Below are 24,508 nucleotides of genomic sequence, written 5' to 3' on the forward strand. Positions count from 1 at the left end.
GTAGCAGTGGTAGAGTTGCCTTGTTCCAGTAGTAGTGGTAGAGGTGCCTTGCTCCAGTAGTAGTGGTAGAGGTGCCTTGCTCCAGTAGTAGTGGTAGAGGTGCCTTGTTCCAGTAGCAGTGGTAGAGGTGCCTTGTTCCAGTAGCAGTGGTAGAGGTGCCTTGCTCCAGTAGCAGTGGTAGAGGTGCCTTGCTCCAGTAGCAGTGGTAGAGGTGCCTTGTTCCAGTAGTAGTGGTAGAGATGCCTTGCTCCAGTAGCAGTGGTAGAGGTGCCTTGTTCCAGTAGCAGTGGTAGAGGTGCCTTGCTCCAGTAGCAGTGGTAAAGGTGCTTTGCTCGAGGGCATCTATGATTTGACACCAGCAGTCGTTCTTTTTCCGACAAATCAAACCAGTTTTTCCCTGTCAGACCCGGGATTGGAACTGGTAACACTCTGATTGTGTTTAATGGTGTGTGTGTGTGTGTGTGTGTGTGTTTAGGTGAACGTGTATGGTCCAGGTCTACAGAGTAGTGGTCTAGCTGTGGGGAAACAGACTGAGTTCACCGTTGACGCCAAACTAGGAGGCAAAGCCCCTCTCAAGATCCTGGCACAGGTACGTGTGCCAAGTAGACTCAAGCTTAATGTATACCTTACATTATCAGCGCAAACTGAATCTATGCTGTCCTACTATAGCTACTCCATGATCCTGAGTACTCTGTCAAGTTTATACTGGACATATATTAGGGTTTGGGATATTAAGGTGAACACAGAACAAGAGGGACACTATATTAGGGTTATTAGGGTGAATTCAGAACAAGTGGGACACTATATTAGGGTTATTAGGGTGAATTCAGAACAAGTGGGACACTACATTAGGGTTACACTTTATGTGTTTCTGTCTTCTATAATATCCTATTTCGAACATCTCGAGAGTCGCTGGTTCGAATGCTCGAGCTGACAAGGTGAAATGTCTGTCGATGTGCCCTTCAGCAAGGCACTTAAACCTATTTGCTCCAGGGGCGCCGTACTACTATGGCTGACCCTGTAACAGGGTCTCTCTCTCTAGGACGGTGAGGGTACTAAGGGTCTGTCTCTCTCTCTCTCTCTAGGATGGTGAGGGTACTAAGGGTCTCTCTCTATCTCTCTCTCTCTAGGATGGTGAGGGTACTAAGGGTCTCTCTCTCTCTCTCTCTCTCTCTAGGATGGTGAGGGTACTAAGGGTTTCTATCTCTCTCTAGGATGGTGAGGGTACTAAGAGTCTGTCTCTCTCTCTCTCTCTCTCACTAGGATGGTGAGGGTACTAAGGGGCTCTCTCTCTCTCTCTAGGATGGTGGGGGTACTAAGGGTCTCTGTGTCTTTCTAGGATGGTGGGGGTACTAAGGGTCTCTGTTTCTAGGATGGTGAGGGTACTAAGGGTCTGTCTCTCATTCTCTCTCTAGGATGGTGAGGGCACTCTCTCTCTCTAGGATGGTGAGGGTACTAAGGGTCTCTCTCTCTCTAGGATGGTGAGGGTACTAAGGGCCTCTCTCTCTCTCTCTCTAGGATGGTGAGGGTACTAAGGGTCTCTCTCTCTCTCTCTAGGATGGTGGGGGTACTAAGGGTCTGTCTCTCTCTCTCTAGGATGGTGAGGGTACTAAGGGTCTCTCTCTCTAGGATGGTGAGGGTACTAAGGATCTCTCTCTAGGATGGTGAGGGTACTAAGGGTCTCTCTCTCTCTAGGATGGTGAGGGTACTAAGGGTCTCTCTCTCTAGGATGGTGAGGGTACTAAGGGTCTCTCTCTCTCTAGGATGGTGAGGGTACTAAGGGTCTGTCTCTCTCTCTCTAGGATGGTGAGGGTACTAAGGGTCTCTCTCTCTAGGATGGTGAGGGTACTAATGGTCTCTCTCTCTAGGATGGTGAGGGTACTAAGGGTCTCTCTCTCTAGGATGGTGAGGGTACTAAGGGTCTCTCTCTCTAGGATGGTGAGGGTACTAAGGGTCTGTCTCTCTCTCTCTAGGATGGTGAGGGTACTAAGGGTCTCTCTCTCTAGGATGGTGAGGGTACTAAGGGTCTCTCTCTCTAGGATGGTGAGGGTACTAAGGGTCTCTCTCTCTCTCTCTCTCTCTCTCTCTAGGATGGTGAGGGTACTAAGGGTCTCTCTCTCTCTCTCTAGGATGGTGAGGGTACTAAGGGCCTCTCTCTCTCTCTCTCTCTAGGATGGTGAGGGTACTAAGGGTCTCTCTCTCTCTCTCTCTCTAGGATGGTGAGGGTACGAAGGGTCTCTCTAGGATGGTGGGGGTACTAAGGGTCTGTCTCTCTCTCTCTAGGATGGTGGGGGTACTAAGGGTCTGTCTCTCTCTCTCTCTAGGATGGTGAGGGCACTAAGGGTCTGTCTCTGTCTCTCTCTAGGATGGTGAGGGAACCCCAGTAGATGTCCAGGTGAAGGATAACGGTAATGGAACGTACACCTGCAGTTACACCCCCAAGAAACCCCTCAAACACACCCTCATGGCGTCCTGGGGCGGGGTCAACATACCGGACAGTCCCTTCAGGGTGAGCACATACTTACAGGCTTCTCGGAATAATGGGGGCTTCACCTTTACCCACACATACAAACTGCTAAACGGGGACCTCATCTTTACCCACACATACAAACTGTTAAACGGGGACCTCATCTTTACCCACACATACAAACTGCTAAACGGGGACTTCATCTTTACCCACACATACAAACTGTTAAACGGGGACCTCATCTTTACCCACACATACAAACTGTTAAACGGGGACTACATCTTTACCCACACATACAAACTGTTAAACGGGGACTTCAGCTTTACCCACACATACAAACTGTTAAACGGGGACCTCATCTTTACCCACACATACAAACTGTTAAACGGGGACTACATCTTTACCCACACATACAAACTGTTAAACGGGGACTTCAGCTTTACCCACACATACAAACTGTTAAACGGGGACCTCATCTTTACCCACACATACAAACTGTTAAACGGGGACCTCATCTTTACCCACACATACAAACTGTTAAACGGGGACCTCATCTTTACCCACACATACAAACTGTTAAACGGGGACCTCATCTTTACCCACACATACAAACTGTTAAACGGGGACCTCATCTTTACCCACACATACAAACTGTTAAACGGGGACTTCATCTTTACCCACACATACAAACTGTTAAACGGGGACCTCATCTTTACCCACACATACAAACTGTTAAACGGGGACCTCATCTTTACCCACACATACAAACTGTTAAACGGGGACCTCATCTTTACGGGGACCCCACACATACAAACTGTTAAACGGGGACCTCATCTTTACCCACACATACAAACTGTTAAACGGGGACCTCATCTTTACCCACACATACAAACTGTTAAACGGGGACCTCATCTTTACCCACACATACAAACTGTTAAACGGGGACCTCATCTTTACCCACACATACAAACTGTTAAACGGGGACCTCATCTTTACCCACACATACAAACTTATTTTCCTCTCTCCCTCCCTAATCATTTCTACATTTTTCTCATTGTGTGTGTAGATGCCTATCGGGGCAGGCTGCCACCCTAACAAGGTGAAGGTGTCAGGTCCTGGTGTGGCTAAAACAGGGCTGAAGGCTTTTGAACCAACATTCTTCACTGTGGACTGTGCTGAGGCAGGTCAAGGTAAGATCTTTACACTACACCAGCCCCTTCACTGTGGACTGTGCTGAGGCAGGTCAAGGTAAGATCTTTACACTACACCAGCCCCTTCACTGTGGACTGTGCTGAGGCAGGTCAAGGTAAGATCTTTTACACCACTTCACACTGTGCTGAGGCCAGATCTTTACACTACACCAGCCCTTCCCTTCACTGTGGACTGTGCTGAGGCAGGTCAAGGTAAGATCTTTACACTACACCAGCCCCTTCACTGTGGACTGTGCTGAGGCAGGTCAAGGTAAGATCTTTACACTACACCAGCCCCTTCACTGTGGACTGTGCTGAGGCAGGTCAAGGTAAGTCCTATATACTACACCAGCCCTATTCTGATGCTCTTCCCTTCTCCTTAAAGTGTGACCAAACCCACTACCCTGGTGTTATAAGCACCATGCTCTGCTAACTGACCTACAAAGACCAAACCCACTACCCTGGTGTTATAAGCACCATGCTCTGCTAACTGACCTACAAAGACCAAACCCACTACCCTGGTGTTATAAGTACCATGCTCTGCTAACTGACCTACAACGACCAAACCCACTACCCTGGTGTTACAAGCACCATGCTCTGCTAACTGACCTACAAAGAGAAAACCAACTACCCTGGTGTTATAAGCACCATGCTCTGCTAACTGACCTACAAAGAGAAAACCCACTAGCACCCCTGGTGTTATAAGTACCATGCTTTGCTAACTGACCTACAAAGAGAAAACCCACTACCCTGTAGCACCATGCTCTGCTAACTGACCTACAAAGCGAAAACCCCATGCACCATCTGCTAACTGACCTACAAAGAGAAAACCCACTACCCTGTAGCACCATGCTCCGCTAACTGACCTACAAAGAGAAAACCCACTACCCTGTAGCACCATGCTCTGCTAACTGACCTACAAAGAGAAAACCCACTACCCTGTAGCACCATGCTCTGCTAACTGACCTACAAAGAGAAAACCCACTACCCTGTAGCACCATGCTCCGCTAACTGACCTACAAAGAGAAAACCCACTACCCTGTAGCACCATGCTCTGCTAACTGACCTACAAAGAGAAAACCCACTACCCTGTAGCACCATGCTCTGCTAACTGACCTACAAAGACCCAGTTCATCATATGAACAATATGGAAACAAATGTTTATGACACTGGAAGCACACGTTTTAAATCCACTGGTATCTTCGCCAAGTGTATTAACTGTGTGTGTGTTTGTGTGTTTGTGCGCGTTACAGGTGACATCAGTATCGGTATAAAGTGCTCTCCAGGCGTGGTGGGACCGGCGGAGGCAGACATCGACTTCGACATCATCAGGAACGACAACGACACGTTTACCGTTAAATACACCCCGCCAGGCGCTGGTAGTTACACTATCATGGTGCTGTTTGCTGACCAGGTGGGTAGAGTGTGTGTGTGTGTGTGTGTGTGTGTGTGTGTGTGTGTGTGTGTGTGTGTGTGTGTGTGTGTGTGAGGTGTTGCGGTGTTGTGTGTTTGTATAGTATGTATGCTGTTCACTAAACCTCGAGTCAGTGTCAAGTCCCGAGTCCCTACCTTTTCTAAGTCTGGCATCTGTATACTTGAGTCAAAGTTGAGTCCCAAGTCCCTACACATCAGCGTGGCTAGTTAAATAATACTGTAGGTGCATTTGAAAAAGCGGGCTCGACTACTACAACACTGTGTGTATATATGTGACCGACCAGCTCGATTCGGTCTTATGTAACAAAAAATTGTGTTTTTTCACATTGGATAAAAGTAGAGACTCAGAGCTACAAAATGGTATATTGTTCACTACAGTTGAGGAACAATGGGAAAGTAATCCTGCTTTGAAAGTTGATAAACTTTTGAGAAAATGGCCCTTCAATGTTTTGGTACCTACTGGAGAGCTCTTCATTGTCTTCTTTGTCTCCACCCATTCAACATCGTTCACACCCTCTTAAGCATTAGCCCCACCTCTTTAAGGATTCACATGTGAGGCTGTGTACTAAACAACCAAAAATGTCAAGACTAAAGGCTGGTTTATACTACGGGTGTGTTCGTAAATTGAATCTGAAATGCCAGTGTGCTCTGGGTGTTCGTAAACTCAGGAAGTTGTCAAATTGTCCATTCGTAAAATCAGAGTGATTCGCTCTCGGAGCGTTCAGAGGTCACACTGGACGCTCTGGCCGAGGAGGAGGGTTGATCAAAGCGTTCTGAACGAACAACAGCGGCCAACAACAGCAGTCAATCACCCAGCGAACTGGCTAATGTAGGCTAGCTACTTCCAGACACAAATGAGAGAACACCTCACTCTGACCATTTTATTCACCCTAGCAGAGCTGGTTAGGCTGTCTTTGTAAAATGTGTCAGTTATTCTGTGCTCTGGCACACTCAGACGAGAGTGCTCCGAAACTGGAGTAGATAGACAGAATTAACAATGTCCATTGAGAACGCACAATGACACTTAGCTAAGAATGACGTGAATAATCAAGTCAATAAACGCTGGGTAGTTAGGTGTATTATAGTTAATATAATGCCTGGCAAGGATAGCGTAGCTAACACACCGGTACATACTGCTGTAATGCTATGCGGTTTGTAAGGATAGCGTAGCTAACAAATTGTCATCCAACTTAACATTAAACATAACTTATTTGAAAAGTCATTATGTTATTACATTGCTCAAAAGTTTCTTAACATTTGTCGTAATTAGATAAAGCAATGCATTTGTATTTGCTCTCGTCAGACTTCGGCTGAATGTCTTCCGCCCTTTTCTTCAATTCTGAAAACGTTAGTGCGGTTAGTGTGAGTAATGTCGACTCTCTGTGTTCCAGACCATCCCCATGACTCCCATCAGTATCAAAGTTGACCCGTCACATGATGCCAGCAAGGTCAAGGCCGAGGGACCAGGACTCAACCATAGTGGTGAGTCACACACACACGGTACACACTCACCATTTCATCCACCAGAGATAACTAACCCTTCCCTGTTCCATGGCCTCTCTTCCCTCCCTCCAGGTGTGGGGTTGACCAAGCCGACCCACTTCACAGTACAGTACTCACCTTTTCATCCACCAGAGATAACCAACCCTTCCCTGTTCCATGGCCTCTCTCCCCTCCCTCCAGGTGTGGAGTTGACCAAGCCGACCCACTTCACAGTAAACACCAAGGCTGCAGGTAAAGCCAAGCTGGACGCTGTGTTCTCCGGCCCAGCTAAAGGAGAGACGGTCAAGGACTTTGAGATCATCAACAACCCCGATAACACCCATACGGTCAAGTACACCCCTGTCCAGCAGGGTGTTCTGGGAGTGGCCCTCACCTACGGAGGAGATTCTATTCCCAAGAGTCCCTTCTCCATCCCCGTGGCACCAAGCCATGACCTCAGCAAGATACAAGTGGCTGGACTGGGTGATAGTATGTACACTATAAAAACTTTAAAAAATACTTTTATTTTCATTAACTAGGCAAGTCAATTAAAAACTAATTCTTATTTACAATGACAGCCTACCCTGGCCAAACACAGAAGACGCTGGGCCAATTGTGCACTTTGTGTAGTGGTTGAAAAATGAGTTTTATGACTCCAACCTAAGTGTATGTAAATTTCTGACTTCAAATGTATATAGAATGCAGTGTATTTCGTTTTTTTAGTACAGTATGTAGTGTAGATAGATAGTGATATTGTATATTTAGAATGTAAAGTATGTAATTGAGATAGATAGTGATATAGTATATACAGTGGGGAGAACAAGTATTTGATACCATGCCGATTTTGCAGGTTTTCCTACTTACAAAGCCTGTAGAGGTCTGTAATTTTTATGATAGGTACACTTCAACTGTGAGAGACGGAATCTAAAACAAAAATCCAGAAAATCACATTGTATGATTTTTAAGTAATTCATATTGCATGACATAAGTATTTGATACATCAGAAAAGCAGACCTTAATATTTGGTACAGAAACATTTGTTTGCAATTACAGAGACCATACGTTCCTACATTCCTGTAGTTCTTGACCAGGTTTGCACACAGTGCAGCAGGGATTTTGGCCCACTCCTCCATACAGACCTTCTCCAGTTCCTTCAGGATTTGGGGCTGTCGCTAGGCAATACGGACTTTCAGCTCCCTCCAAAGATTTTCTATTGGGTTCAGGTCTGGAGACTGGCTAGGCCACTCCAGGACCTTGAGATGCTTCTTATGGAGCCACTCCTTAGTTGCTCTAGCTGTGTGTTTCGGGTCGTTGTCATGCTGGAAGACTCAGCCACGACCCATCTTCAATGATCTTACTAAGGGAAGGAGGTTGTTGGCCAGGATCTCGCGATACATGGCCCCATCCATCCTCCCCTCAATACGGTGCAGTCGTCCTGTCCCCTTTGCAGAAAAGCATCTCCAAAGAATGATGTTTCCACCTCCATGCTTCACGGTTGGGATGGTGTTCTTGGGGTTGTACTCATCCTTCTTCTTCCTCCAAACACGGCGAGTGGAGTTTAGACCAAAAAGCTCTATTTTTGTCTCATCAGACCACATGACCTTCTCCCATTCCTCCTCTGGATCATCCAGATGGTCATTGGCAAACTTCAGACGGGCCTGGACATGCGCTGGCTTGAGCAGAGGGACCTTGCGTGCGCTGCAGGATTTTAATCCATGACGGTGTAGTGTGTTACTAATGGTTTTCTTTGAGACTGTGGTCCCAGCTCTCTTCAGGTCATTGACCAGGTCCTGCCGTGTAGTTCTGGGCTGATCCCTCACCTTCCTCATGATCATTGATGCCCCACGAGGTGAGATCTTGCATGGGGCCCCAGACCGAGGGTGATTGACCGTCATCTTGAACTTCTTCCATTTTCTAATAATTGCGCCAACAGTTGTTGCCTTCTCACCAAGCTGCTTGCCTATTGTCCTGGTTAAATGTCAGGAATTGTGAAAAACTGAGTTTAAATGTAGTTGGCTAAGGTGTATGTAACCTTCCGACTTCAACTGTATACAGATAATATATCATTACAAACTATATACAGGTATACTATCTAAACTACATACTATATATACCATAGATATGTCAGAATTGTTCAGAGAGACGATCAGTTACCTGCAATATAACATCAATTTATTTAATTGTTTTTATGACTCCAGTCCAGAGTTATAATAATTTATTATTAGGCTGAACATAGCCTCGTAAAACGGACTATCCTACCGATCCTTGACTTTGGCGATGTCATTTACAAAATAGCCTCCAACGCTCTACTCAGCAAACTGGATGTAGTCTATCACAGTGCCATCTGTTTTGTCACCAAAGCCCCATATATACTACCCACCACAGCAGGGTTTCTCAAACTCGGTCCTGGGCCCCCACCTGGGTGCGCTTTTTGCTTTTGCCCTAGCCCTTGATGACAAGTTAGTTATTTAAATCAACTATGTAGTGCTAGGGCAAAACACAGTTAGCCAGTTTAGCGTGAGCTAGACTACCCAGGAAAGTAAATTTGGCAACATGTTGTATTTTCACGTGGGAAGAGGGAACATATGCTCGGGACAAATTCAAATGTTTTAGCACCACACAAATAAGGGACAGTTCCGAGCTCCACACACTCTTAATGCTTTATATCTGCCTCACACCTCACATTCCTCAATCTTTCTCTTCTCTTCTTTATCTCTATCTCCTCTATATATCTTCATCTCTCCTCTTCTATCTCTTCATCTCTTCTATATCTCTATCTCTTCTCTATCTCCTCTATATATTTTCATATCTTCTCTTCTATCTCTTCTATATCTCCTCTATATATCTTAATCTCTTCTCTTCCATATCTATGTCTCTTCTCTTCTATATCTCTTCTCTTCTATATCTCCATTTCTTCTCTAAAATATCTCTCCTCTTTTATCTCTTCTACATCTCTATCTCTTCCTTTATTTCTCTATCTGTGTAGAGATGACGGTGGGTAAGGACCAGGAAGTAACTGTGAAGTCTGAAGGAGCAGGAGTTCAGGGGAAAGTCTTGGCCAATGTTACAGGGCCTTCTGGGAAACCTGTCACCAGCAAGGTAGGGATGTAGATTGATCTTTTTTTTTCATTTTAACTCTCTTTTTAAAAACTGCATTACAATTATACGTTTATAAATGCTTTGTTGCGTTTTTAAAAGCTTCATTACAGTTATATGTTCATTGTTAAAAATGTTGTGCTAAAACCAATGATGAAAGGAGCTTTACAAATAGAGAATGATGAAGGTTGTTATTAATTTGAATGTTAATATTCTGATTATTCAGGTGGAGGCAGGTCTTAAACCAGAGACCAGTCAAGTGAAGTTTATCCCTTGGGAGGCGGGGCCATACCAGGTGGAGCTGACCTTTGACGGAGCTCCGATCCCAGGATCCCCCTTCAACCCCACCGCCTATCCCCCCACCGACGCCACCAAGGTAAACACGACCTCTAACTGCTGACCTCTAACCCCTGATCTCTAACCCCTGACCCTTAAATCTGTATGTCCTGTTTCCCCCATGTCTGTCAGGTGAAGTGTTCCGGCCCAGGTTTGGAGCATGCCAAAGTGGGAGAGACTGGGGAGTTTGTGGTGGACTGTACCAACGCGGGTCCAGCTGAGCTGACCATAGAGATCATCAGTGACAGTGGGACAGAGGCAGAGGTCCACATCCAGGATAATGGAGACGGAACCTACACCATCACCTACATCCCCCGGTACCCCGGCTCATACACCCTCACCATCCGCTACGGGGGGCAGGATGTACCCAACTTCCCTGCCTCCCTGACTGTGGAGCCCGCTGTCAACACCAGCGGAGTCTGCGTGTTCGGACCGGGAGTAGAGGGCAAAGGTCAGAGAGTGTTCTGTCCCCTATGTAGATAGAGTTATTAAAGTGAATATGCATAGATAATAAACAAAGAGTAGCAGAAGTGTAAAAGATTAAAAAGGGGGGGACAATGTTTAGAAGCCTCTTAGACCTAGACTTGGCGCTCCAGTACCGCTTGCTGTGCAGTAGCAGAGAACACAGTCTATGACTAGGGTGGCTGGAGTCTTTGACAATTTTTAGGTCCTTCCTCCGACACCGCCTGGTGTAGAGGTCCTGGATGGCAGGCAGCTTAGCCCCAGTGATGTACTGGGCCATACGCACAACCTTCTGTAGTGCCTTGCAGTTGGAGGCTGAGCAGTTGCCATATCAGGCAGTGATGCAACCAGTCAGGATGCTCTCAATGGTGCAGCTGTAGAACCTTTTGAGGATCTGAGGACCAAATATTTTCAGCCTCCTGAGGGGGAATAAGTTTTGTCGTGCCCTCTTCATGACTGTCTTGGTGTGCTTGGACCATGTTAGTTTGTTTGGTGATGTGGACACCAAGGAACTTGAAGCTCTCAACCTCCTGGGTGTGCTCGATCCTCCTTTTCCTGTAGTCCACCAACATCTCCTTTGTCTTGATCACGTTGAGGGAGATATTGTTGTCACCACACGGCCATTCCTACCTTTTCAATCTATCCTTTTGTGAAGTGCAGCCGGGAACTAGTTCTGTACAATGGCGAGTGGTGGGGTGGATAAACCATCATCGTATAAATCTCCAGTTTGGGAAATGTTTCGCTTCCCAGTAGAATACAACGGCAATGAACAGAAAGAGTATGTCTCCATGCTCAATGAGAATATGCAGCTGCCAACACCTCGAACATGTTGACACATTTACGCCAACATTACACCAGTATTCCTACCATCGGATCAAGACCGAATAAAGACCGAATAAAAGACCGAATAAAACAACAACACAACTTGCAACCTCTGCATTCAAGCAGCCCTTCTCAGCTGATTCTGACCTGGCCAGAGAAATTACAACAGTGATAGGTATGTTTATAGTTGTTGAGAAGAATAAAGGTTTTTAGTACATCATGAAAGAACTCGAGCCACATTACGAACTTCCCCTTCTTGCACTCATTTCATTAAACAGGTAGTGCAAACGAAAGCTGAAGTTGTCAATAAATTGGCAAATGCACTTTGTTGCGTTTACGATGGCTGGACCTCCAGGCTACAGTTGAAGTTCGGAAGTTTACATACACCTTAGCCAAATACATTTAACCTCAGTTTTTCATCATTCCTGACATTTAATCCAAGTAAAAATTCCCTGTCTTAGGTCAGTTAGGATCATCACTTTATTTTAAGAATGTGAAATGTCAGAATAATAGTAGAGAGAATGATTTATTTCAGCTTTCATTTCATTCATCACATTCCCAGTGGGTCAGAAGTTTACATACACTCAATTAGTATTTGGTAGCATTGCCTTTACATTGTTTAACTTGGGTCAAACATTACAGGTAGCCTTCCACAAACTTCCCACAATAAGTTGGGTGAATTTTGGCCCATTCCTCCTGACAGAGCTGGTGTAACTGAGTCAGGTTTGTAGGCCTCCTTGCTTACACACGCTTTTTCAGTTCTGCCCACAAATTTTATATAGGATTGAGGTCAGGGCTTTTTGATGGCCACTCCAACACCTTGACTTTGTTGTCCTTAAGCCATTTTGCCACAACTTTGGAATTATGCTTGGGGTCATTGTCCATTTGGAAGACCCATTTGAGACCAATCTTTAACTTCCTGACTGATGTCTTGAGATGTTGCTTCAATATATCCACATCATTTTCCTTCCTCATGATGCCATCTATTTTGTGAAGTGCACCAGTCCCTCCTGCAGCAAAGCACCCCCACAACATGATTCTGCCACCCCCATGTTTCACAGTTGGGATGGTGTTCTTCGGCTTGCAAGCCTCCCCCTTTTTCCTCCAAACAAAATGATGGTAATTATGGCCTAACAGTTCTATTGTTTTTTTTTATCAGACCACAGGACATTTCTCCAAAAAGTTTGATCTTTGTCCCCATGTGCAGTTGCAAACAGTAGTCTGTTTTTTTTTATGGTGGTTTTGGATCAGTGGTTTCTTCCTTGCTGAGCTGCCTTTCAGGTTATATCCATATAGGACTATAGGACTGTGGATATAGATACTTTCGTACCTGTTTCCTCCAGCATCTTCACAAGGTCCTTGCTGTTGTTCTGGGATTGATTTGCACTTTTCGCACCAAAGTACGTTCATCTCTAGGAGACAGAACGCGTCTCATTCCTGAGCGGTATGACGCCTGCGTGGTCCCATGATGTTTATACTTGCATACTATTGTTTGTACAGATGAGTGGTGTGGTTGAAACACTTAGGTTGGAGTCATTAAAACTAGTTTGTAAACTTCTGACTTTAACGGTATTTAACAGCCCATCACATCACCCCGGAGTGGGGAAATAGAAGTACCTACTACAGACACGCCCCCTTTATGAGAGACACACAAGTTTACAGATTTTGGTCTTTGTAAGAAAACTTTATAGCACAGGCCTATACAATGTCTGAGCCATGTTGAGATGTTGATTTCACACGCAACTTTCCTCTGGTGGTGTTGATGAGTAAGCATAGCTTTTTACTCTGGTGGTGTTGATGAGTGAGCATAGCTTTTTACTCTGGTGTTGTTGATGAGTAAGCATAGCTTTTTACTCTGGTGGTGTTGTTGATGAGTAAGCATAGCTTTTTACTCTGGTGGTGTTGATGAGTAAGCATAGCTTTTTACTCTGGTGGTGTTGTTGATGAGTAAGCATAGCTTTTTACTCTGGTGGTGTTGTTGATGAGTAAGCATAGCTTTTTACTCTGGTGTTGTTGATGAGTAAGCATAGCTTTTTACTCTGGTGTTGTTGATGAGTAAGCATAGCTTTTTACTCTGGTGGTGTTGATGAGTAAGCATAGCTTTTTACTCTGGTGTTGTTGATGAGTAAGCATAGCTTTTTACTCTGGTGGTGTTGATGAGTAAGCATAGCTTTTTACTCTGGTGGTGTTGTTGATGAGTAAGCATAGCTTTTTACTCTGGTGGTGTTGATGAGTAAGCATAGCTTTTTACTCTGGTGGTGTTGATGAGTAAGCATAGCTTTTTACTCTGGTGTTGTTGATGAGTAAGCATAGCTTTTTACTCTGGTGTTGTTGATGAGTAAGCATAGCTTTTTACTCTGGTGTTGTTGATGAGTAAGCATAGCTTTTTACTCTGGTGGTGTTGTTGATGAGTAAGCATAGCTTTTTACTCTGGTGTTGTTGATGAGTAAGCATAGCTTTTTACTCTGGTGGTGTTGTTGATGAGTAAGCATAGCTTTTTACTCTGGTGGTGTTGTTGATGAGTAAGCATAGCTTTTTACTCTGGTGGTGTTGATGAGTAAGCATAGCTTTTTACTCTGGTGGTGTTGATGAGTAAGCATAGCTTTTTACTCTGGTGGTGTTGTTGATGAGCATAGCTTTTCACTCTGGTGTTGTTGATGAGTAAGCATAGCTTTTTACTCTGGTGGTGTTGTTGAGTAAGCATAGCTTTTTACTCTGGTGGTGTTGTTGAGTAAGCATAGCTTTTTACTCTGGTGGTGTTGTTGATGAGCATAGCTTTTCACTCTGGTGTTGTTGATGAGCATAGCTTTTCACTCTGGTGTTGTTGATGAGCATAGCTTTTCACTCTGGTGTTGTTGATGAGCATAGCTTTTCACTCTGGTGTTGTTGATGAGCATAGCTTTTCACTCTGGTGTTGTTGATGAGCATAGCTTTTCACTCTGGTGTTGTTGATGAGCATAGCTTTTCACTCTGGTGGTGTTGTTGATGAGCATAGCTTTTCACTCTGGTGGTGTTGTTGATGAGCATGTGTTTTCATTGAGGTAAATTCAACGTGTTGTTATTCCTGATGGTTTTTTATGATCATGATCATATACCAATACTTTGGATTTTCTTAAATACCAAAGTACCAAAACAGAACGGACTGTGACCCCAAAATCGCAATTCGTACTGAACTGTGGGTTTGGTGAACCATTACACCCCAATTAAATGGCATATATTTGTATTTCTTAGTGTGTTCTGGGCCCTAGGTGTGTTCTGGGCCCTAGGTGTGTTCTGGGCCCTAGGTGTGTTCTGGGCCCTAGGTGTGTTCTGGGCCCTAGGTGTGTTCTGGGCCCTAGGTGTGTTCTGGGCCCTAGGTGTGTTCTGGGCCCTAGGTGTGTTCTGGGCCCTAGGTGTGTTCTGGGCCATAGGTGTGTTCTGGGCCATAGGTGTGTTCTGGGCCCTAGGTGTGTTCTGGGCCATAGGTGTGTTCTGGGCCCTAGGTGTGTTCTGGGCCCTAGGTGTGTTCTGGGCCCTAGGTGTGTTCTGGGCCCTAGGTGTGTTCTAAGTATGTGTTCTGTATTCTAGGCATGTTCTAAGGGTGTGCTGTGTGTTCTAGGTGTGTTCCGCGAGGCAACCACAGACTTCACGGTAGACGCGCGGCCCCTGACCCAGATGGGAGGGAAGCACATCAAGACAGTCATCCAGAACCCATCTGGAGCCGTTACTGAAGCTGTCATCACCGACCACTGTGACGGAACGTACAGCGTAGAGTACACACCCTACCAAGAGGGTGAGTTAGTCAACTACCTAGTACACTCCCTACCAAGAGGGTGAGTTAGTCAACTACCTAGTACACTCCCTACCAAGAGGGTGAGTTAGTCAACTATCTAGTACACTCCCTACCAAGAGGGTGAGTTAGTCAACTACCTAGTACACTCCCTACCAAGAGGGTGAGTTAGTCAACTACCTAGTACACTACCTACCAAGAGGGTGAGTTAGTCAACTACCTAGTACACTCCCTACCAAGAGGGTGAGTTAGTCAACTACCTAGTACACTCCCTACCAAGAGGGTGAGTTAGTCAACTACCTACTACACTCCCTACCAAGAGGGTGAGTTAGTCAACTACCTAGTATACTCCTTACCAAGAGGGTGAGTTAGTCAACTACCTAGTACACTCCCTACCAAGAGGGTGAGTTAGTCAACTACCTAGTACACTCCCTACCAAGAGGGTGAGTTAGTCAACTACCTAGTACACTCCCTACCAAGAGGGTGAGTTAGTCAACTACCTACTACACTCCCTATCAAGAGGGTGAGTTAGTCAACTACCTAGTACACTCCCTACCAAGAGGGTGAGTTAGTCAACTACCTAGAACACTCCCTACCAAGAGGGTGAGTTAGTCAACTACCTAGTACACTCCCTACCAAGAGGGTGAGTTAGTCAACAACCCAGTCCACTACCTAGTACACTACTTGTCCACTACCTAGTACACAACCTTGTCCGCTACCTAGTACACTACCTAGTACACTACCTAGTCCACTACCTAGTCTACTACCTAGTACACAATCTAGTCCACTACCTAGTTCACTACCTAGTCCACTACCTAGACTACTACCTAGTACACAACCTAGTACACAACCTAGTCCACAACCTAGTTCACTACCTAGTCGACTACCTAGTACACTCCCTACTAGGTCTAGGTCCCAGAAGTTGAGTTAGTACACTACCTAGTACACTACCTAGTCCACTATCTAGTAGAGAAGAATGGGAGAAACTCCCCAAATTAAGGTGTGCCAAGCATCGAGCGTCATACCCAAGAAGATTCCAGGATGTAAATGCTGTTCAACAGAGTACTGAGTAAAGGGTCTGAAAACGTATGGAAATGTGATATAAATAAAATAATACATTTGCTAAATTTGTCGTTATGGGGTATTGTGATGTCGTTATGGAGTATTGTGATGTCAGTATGGGGTATTGTGATGTCAGTATGGGGTATTGTAATGTCATTATGGGGTATTGTGATGTCAGTATGGGGTATTGGGATGTCGTTCTGGATTATTGTGATGTCAGTATGGGGTATTGTGATGTCATTATGGTGTATTGTGATGTCATTATGGGGTATTGTAATGTCATTATGGGGTATTGTGATGTCATTATGGGGTATTGTGATGTCATTATGGGGAATTGTGATGTCATTATGGGCTATTGTGATGTCAGTATGGGGTATTGTGATGTCATTATGGGGTATTGTGATGTCGTTATGGGGTATTGTGATGTCGTTCTGGATTATTGTGATGTCAGTATGGGGTACTGTGATGTCATTATGGGGTATTGTGATGTTATTATGGGGTACAGTGATGTCGTTATGGAGTATTGTGATGTCATTATGGGGTCTTGTGATGTCATTATGGGGTATTGTGATGTCGTTATGGAGTATTGTGATGTCATTATGGGGTCTTGTGATGTCATTATGGGGTATTGTGATGTTATTATGGGGTACAGTGATGTCGTTATGGAGTATTGTGATGTCATTATGGGGTCTTGTGATGTCATTATGGGGTATTGTGATGTCGTTATGGAGTATTGTGATGTCATTATGGGGTCTTGTGATGTCATTATGGGGTATTGTGTGTACGTTGATAAGGGAAACAATTTAATCCATTTTAGAATAAGAATGAAACTTAACAAAATGTGGAAAAAGTGTAGAGGTGATCTATATGATAACTCTATATGATAACTCTGTTCTGTCCAGGTCCCCACATTGTAGAGGTGATCTATATGATAACTCTATATGATAACTCTGTTCTGTCCAGGTCCCCACATTGTAGAGGTGATCTATATGATAACTCTATATGATAGCTCTGTTCTGTCCAGGTCCCCACATTGTAGAGGTGATCTATATGATAACTCTATATGATAACTCTGTTCTGTCCAGGTCCCCACATTGTAGAGGTGATCTATATGATAACTCTATATGATAGCTCTGTTCTGTCCAGGTCCCCACATTGTAGAGGTGATCTATATGATAACTCTATATGATAACTCTGTTCTGTCCAGGTCCCCACATTGTAGAGGTGATCTATATGATAACTCTATATGATAACTCTGTTCTGTCCAGGTCCCCACATTGTAGATGTGGCGTACGATGAGACACCAGTACCCAACAGTCCGTTCCATGTTGGCGTGACGGAGGGGTGTGACCCGGGGCGTGTACGTGTGCATGGACCCGGCCTAGACAGAGGCATCACCAACAAAGCCAATACATTCACAGTGGAGACCCGGTACGACACACATTTGAGTCATTTAGCAAACGCTGTTATCCAGAGGGACTAACACCCAGACACACAGCTTCAGGAGACCATCTAGCCTGTGTTACAGAACGATGACCTCCCCCACCCCCCTCCTCTCTCTCTCTAACACCCAGACACACAGCTTCAGGAGACCATCTAGCCTGTGTTACAGAACGATGACCTCCCCCCCCCCCCCTCCTCTCTCTCTCTAACACCCAGACACACAGCTTCAGGAGACCATCTAGCCTGTGTTACAGAATGATGACCTCCCCCACCCCCTCCTCTCTCTCTCTAACACCCAGACACACAGCTTCAGGAGACCATCTAGCCTGTGTTACAGAACGATGACCTCCCCCACCCCCTCCTCTCTCTCTCTAACACCCAGACACACAGCTTCAGGAGACCATCTAGCCTGTGTTACAGAACGATGACCTCCCCCCCCCCCCCTCCTCTCTCTCTCTAACACCCAGACACACAGCTTCAGGAGACCATCTAGCCTGTGTTACAGAACGATGACCTCCCCCCCCCCTCCTCTCTCTCTCTAACACCCAGACACACAGCTTCAGGAGACCATCTAGCCTGTGTTACGGAACGATGACCTCCCCCACCCCCTCCTCTCTCTCTCTAACACCCAGACACACAGCTTCAGGAGACCATCTAGCCTGTGTTACAGAATGATGACCTCCCCCACCCCCTCCTCTCTCTCTCTAACACCCAGACACACAGCTTCAGGAGACCATCTAGCCTGTGTTACAGAATGATGACCTCCCCCACCCCCTCCTCTCTCTCTCTAACACCCAGACACACAGCTTCAGGAGACCATCTAGCCTGTGTTACAGAACAATGACCTCCCCACCCCCTCCTCTCTCTCTCTAACACCCAGACACACAGCTTCAGGAGATCATCTAGCCTGTGTTACAGAACGATGACCTCCCCCCCCCCTCCTCCTCTCTCTCTAACACCCAGACACACAGCTTCAGGAGACCATCTAGCCTGTGTTACAGAACGATGACCTCCCCCACCCCCATCCTCTCTCTCTCTCTCTCTTTCTCTCTCAAATCAATTTATTGGGGGCTTTATTGGCATGGGAAACATATGTTTACATTGCCAAAGCAAATTAAGTAGATAATAAACAAAAGTGAAATAAACAATAAATGTACAGTAAACATTACACTCACAAAAGTTCCAAATGAATATAATCATTACAAATGTCATATTATGTACATGTACAGTGTTGTAACGATGTGTAAATGGTTAAAGTACAAAAGGGAAAATAAATAAACATAAATATGGGTTGTATTTACAATGGTGTTTGTTCTTCACTGGTTGCCCTTTTCATGTGGCAACAGGTCACACATCTGGCTGCTGTGATGCAACACTGTGGTATTTCACCCAGTAGATCTGGGAGTTTATCAAATTTGGATTTGTTTTTGAATTTGTTTTTGAATGTGTGTCTGTGTAATCTGAGGGAAATATGTGATCATACATTTGGCAGGAGGTTAGGAAGTGCAGCTCAGTTTCCACCTCATTTTATGGGCAGTGAGCACATAGCCTGTCCTCTCTTGAGAGCCATGTCTGCCTACGGCGGCCTTTCTCAATAGCAAGGCTACGCTCACTGAGTCTGTACATCATCAAAGACTTCCTTAAGTTTGGGTCAGTCACAGTGGTCAGGTATTCTGCCGCTGTGTACTCTCTGTGTAGGGCCAAATAGCATTCTAGTTTGCTCTGTTTTTTTGTTAATTCTTTCCAATGTGTCAAGTAATTATCTTTTTGTTTTCTCATGATTTGGTTGGGTCTAATTGTGCTGCTGTCCTGGGGCTCTGTGGGGTCTGTTTGTGTTTGTGAACAGAGCCCCAGGACCAACTTGCTTAGGGGACTCTTCTCCAGGTTTATCTCTCTTTAGGTGATTGCTTTGTCATGGAAGGTTTGGGAATCGCTGGTTGTAGAATTTTATGTGTCTTTTATTGATTTTGATAATTCGTGGGTAAGGGGCAATGGGGTCTTTAAGTGATTCAAGTTTTCTAGCCAGATCCTATTTGGTATGTCGGTTTGTATGTTCCTTTTGATGGCATGGAAGGCCCTTCTTGCCTTGTCTCTCAGATCGTTCACAGCTTTGTGGAAGTTACCTGTGGCGCTGATGTTTAGGCCGAGGTATGTATCGTTTTGTTTCTGTGCTCTAGGTCAATGGTGTCTAGATGGAATTCGTATTTGTGGTCCAACTGGACCTTTTTTGGAACACCATTATTTTGGTCTTATTGAGATTTACTGTCTGGGCCCAGGTCTGACAGAGTCTGTGCAGCAGATCTAGGTGCCCTCCTTGGTCATCAGCAAACCTTAGATGTTTGACTTCTAGTAAGGGAAGCCCAGTGCTGCAGACTGTTCTAGTGCCATCGCCAGTTCGTTGATATATATATATATATATATATATATATATATATGTTGAAGAGGGTGGTGCTTAAGCTGCATCCCTGTCTCACCCCACGGCCATGTGGAAAGAAATGTGTATGTTTTTTGCCACTTAACGCCACACTCGTTGTTTGTGTACATGGATTTTAGATTCTCTCTCTCTCTTTCCCTCCCTATCTCGCTCTGTCTCTCTCTCACCGTAGTGGTGCGGGTACAGGTGGTCTGGGTCTGGGAGTCGACGGCCCGTCGGAGGCTAAGATGTCCTGCACCGACAACAAAGATGGTAGCTGCAGTGTAGAGTACATTCCCTACGAGGCTGGAACATATAACCTCAACATCACCTATGGAGGACAGCCCATCGCTGGTACGAATACACACACACTCACAGATACACGCACTGGTACATGTGTATTGTGCCTCTAAATTGTGTCGCTGCCTCTAAATTGTGGAGGTAACTAGTGAAGTTTCCAATCTGTAAAGATAGCTATTGAAGTACCCAATCTGTAAAGATAGCTAGTGAAGTTTCCAGTCTGTAAAGATAGCTAGTGAAGTTTCCAGTCTGTTAAGATAGCTAGTGAAGTTTCCAGTCTGTAAAGATAGCCAGTGAAGTTTCCAGTCTGTAAAGATAGCTAGTGAAGTTTCCAGTCTGTAAAGATAGCTAGTGAAGTACCCAACATGGGATAATAAAGAACTGGTACAGTATACACAAAGCCACAATTTATTACCCCCCCAATCTCTTTCCTCACCAGTTTATAACAAAGTAATCTCCTGATCTTTCTCTTCACTCCCCATCTCTCTCCCTCGCTCTCTCTCCCTTCATCTCTCTCTCCCTCTCTCTCTCTCTCTCTCCCCCTCTCTCTCCTTTCATCTCTCTCTCTCCCCCTCTCTCTCTTCCTTCATCTCTCTCTCTCCCTCTCTCTCTCTCTCTCTCCCCCTCTCTCTCCTTTCATCTCTCTCTCTCCCCCTCACTCTCTTCCTTCATCTCTCTCTCTCCCCCTCTCTCTCTCTCTCTCTCTCTCTCTCTCTTTCTCTCCCCCTCTTTCTCCTTTCATCTCTCTCCCCCTCTCTCGCCTCTCTCTCCTTTCATCTCTCCCCCCCTCTCTCTCTCTCCTTTCATCTCTCTCTCTCCCCTCTCTCTCTCCCTTCATCTCTCTCTCTCTCCCTCTCCCTCCCTCTCTCTCTCTCTCTCTCTCTCTCCCTCCCCCTCTCTCTCTCTCTCTCTCCCTCTCTCTCTCTCTTTCCCCCTCTCTCTCTCTCTCTCTCTCTCTCTCTCTCTCTCTCTCTCTCTCTCTCTCTCTCTCTCCGTCTTTAGGCAGTCCCTTCCAGGTGCCCGTCAGCAACACGGTGGACAATTCTAAGGTTAAGTGCATGGGGGAGGGGCTTGGAACCAACGTGCGTGCCAACATTCCACAGGCTTTCTCCGTGGACACCTCTAAAGCAGGAGTCGCCCCTCTTCAAGTCAGAGTACAAGGACCCAAAGGTGTGTCTATAAGGGCCATCTATTTGATTTACCTTTGGTTCATGTGTAGAACTCTGGTGGGTCTCTCTCTTGTGTGTCTGAGTGAGTACATTTAGTATGTGTGTGTGTGTTTTGATGTTTTTGGTGCGTGTGTGTATGTGTGTGTGTGTGTGTGTGTGTGTGTGTGTGTGTGTGTGTGTGTGTGTGTGTGTGTGTGTGTGTGTGTGTGGTGTGTGGTGTGTGTGTGGTGTGTAGGTGTAGTGGAGACCGCAGAGTTAGTGGACAATGGAGACCAGACTCACACATTGAACTACATCCCGACCAGAGAGGGACCTTACTCTATCAATGTACTGTTTGCTGACCAAGAGATCCCAAGCAGGTAACACACACACATATAGGTAACACACACACATAGGTAACACAAACACACACACACATAAGTAACACACACACACACACATAGGTAACACACACACACATATAGGTAACACACACACATAGGTAACACACACACACACACACACACATAGGTAACACACACACACATAGGTAACACACACACACACACATAGGTAACACACAAACACACACATAGGTAACACACACACACATAGGTAACACACACACATGGGTAACACACACACACACATAGGTAACACACACACACACATAGGTAACACACACACACACACATAAGTAACACACACACACAAACACACACATAGGTAACACACACAGACACATAGGTAACACACACACACATAGGTAACACACACACACGTAGGTAACACACACACACACACATATAGGTAACGCACACACACACATAGGTAACACACACATACACGCACATAGGTAACACAGACATAGGCAACACACACACACACATAGGTAACACGCACAAACACACATAGGTTACACACACACACATAGGTAACACACGCATAGGTAACACACACACACACGCATAGGTACCACACACACACATAGGTAACACACACACACACACATAGGTAACACACACACACACACACATAGGTAACACACACACACAAGGTAACACACACACACACACACACACACACACACACACACACACACACACACACACACACACACAAAGGCAACACTCATATACACAGGCAACACATACAGAGGCAACACACTCATACCAATAAACACACAAACACAGTTTTGACACTGCACCCCCCTAGTCCCTACACGGTGCAGGTGTTGCCTACCCATGATGCCAGTAAGGTGCACGCCAGCGGTCCCGGTCTCAACACCACTGGAGTGCCCGCCTCTCTGCCTGTCGAGTTCACCATCGACGTCAAGGATGCAGGATTGGGGCCGCTTGCTGTGCAGATCACTGTGAGTCCTGTCAACAAACATCTACTCCCACTATGTCTAAGAGTCCTAACCTACCAATACATCTACTCCCACTATGTCTACATCCTAACCTACCAATACATCTACTCCCACTATGTCTAAGAGTCCTAACCTACCAATACATCTACTCCCACTATGTCTAAGAGTCCTAACCTACCAATACATCTACTCCCACTATGTCTAAGAGTCCTAACCTACCAATACATCTACTCCCACTATGTCTAAGAGTCCTAACCTACCAATACATCTACTCCCACTATGTCTAAGAGTCCTAACCTACCAATACAGCTACTCCCACTACGTCTAAGAGTCCTAACCTACCAATACATCTACTCCCACTATGTCTAAGAGTCCTAACCTACCAATACATCTACTCCCACTATGTCTAAGAGTCCTAACCTACCAATACAGCTACTCCCACTATGTCTAAGAGTCCTAACCTACCAATACATCTACTCCCACTATGTCTAAGAGTCCTAACCTACCAATACATCTACTCCCACTATGTCTAAGAGTCCTAACCTACCAATACATCTACTCCCACTATGTCTAAGAGTCCTAACCTACCAATACATCTACTCCCACTATGTCTAAGAGTCCTAACCTACCAATACAGCTACTCCCACTATGTCTAAGAGTCCTAACCTACCAATACATCTACTCCCACTATGTCTAAGAGTCCTAACCTACCAATACATCTACTCCCACTATGTCTACATCCTAACCTACCAATACATCTACTCCCACTATGTCTAAGAGTCCTAACCTACCAATACATCTACTCCCACTATGTCTAAGAGTCCTAACCTACCAATACATCTACTCCCACTATGTCTAAGAGTCCTAACCTACCAATACATCTACTCCCACTATGTCTACATCCTAACCTACCAATACATCTACTCCCACTATGTCTAAGAGTCCTAACCTACCAATACATCTACTCCCACTATGTCTAAGAGTCCTAACCTACCAATACATCTACTCCCACTATGTCTACATCCTAACCTACCAATACATCTACTCCCACTATGTCTAAGAGTCCTAACCTACCAATACATCTACTCCCACTATGTCTAAGAGTCCTAACCTACCAATACATCTACTCCCACTATGTCTAAGAGTCCTAACCTACCAATACATCTACTCCCACTATGTCTAAGAGTCCTAACCTACCAATACATCTACTCCCACTATGTCTAAGAGTCCTAACCTACCAATACATCTACTCCCACTATGTCTAAGTCCTAACCTACCAATACATCTACTCCCACTATGTCTACATCCTAACCTACCAATACATCTACTCCCACTATGTCTAAGAGTCCTAACCTACCAATACATCTACTCCCACTATGTCTACATCCTAACCTACCAATACATCTACTCCCACTATGTCTAAGAGTCCTAACCTACCAATACATCTACTCCCACTATGTCTAAGAGTCCTAACCTACCAATACATCTACTCCCACTATGTCTACATCCTAGCCTACAAATACATCTACTCCCACTATGTCTAAGAGTCCTAACCTACCAATACATCTACTCCCACTATGTCTAAGAGTCCTAACCTACCAATACATCTACTCCCACTATGTCTAAGAGTCCTAACCTACCAATACATCTACTCCCACTATGTCTAAGAGTCCTAACCTACCAATACATCTACTCCCACTATGTCTAAGAGTCCT

General features: G+C 45.2%; 1 pseudogene; it reads left to right on the forward strand.

The window, feature by feature from the left end:
- Window positions 1–24,508, forward strand: part of LOC112236628 — a 157,352-nt pseudogene that overhangs the window by 60,853 nt on the left and 71,991 nt on the right.

This window comes from Oncorhynchus tshawytscha, linkage group LG16 (genome assembly GCF_018296145.1).
Source record: "Oncorhynchus tshawytscha isolate Ot180627B linkage group LG16, Otsh_v2.0, whole genome shotgun sequence".
Lineage (NCBI taxonomy): Eukaryota > Metazoa > Chordata > Actinopteri > Salmoniformes > Salmonidae > Oncorhynchus > Oncorhynchus tshawytscha.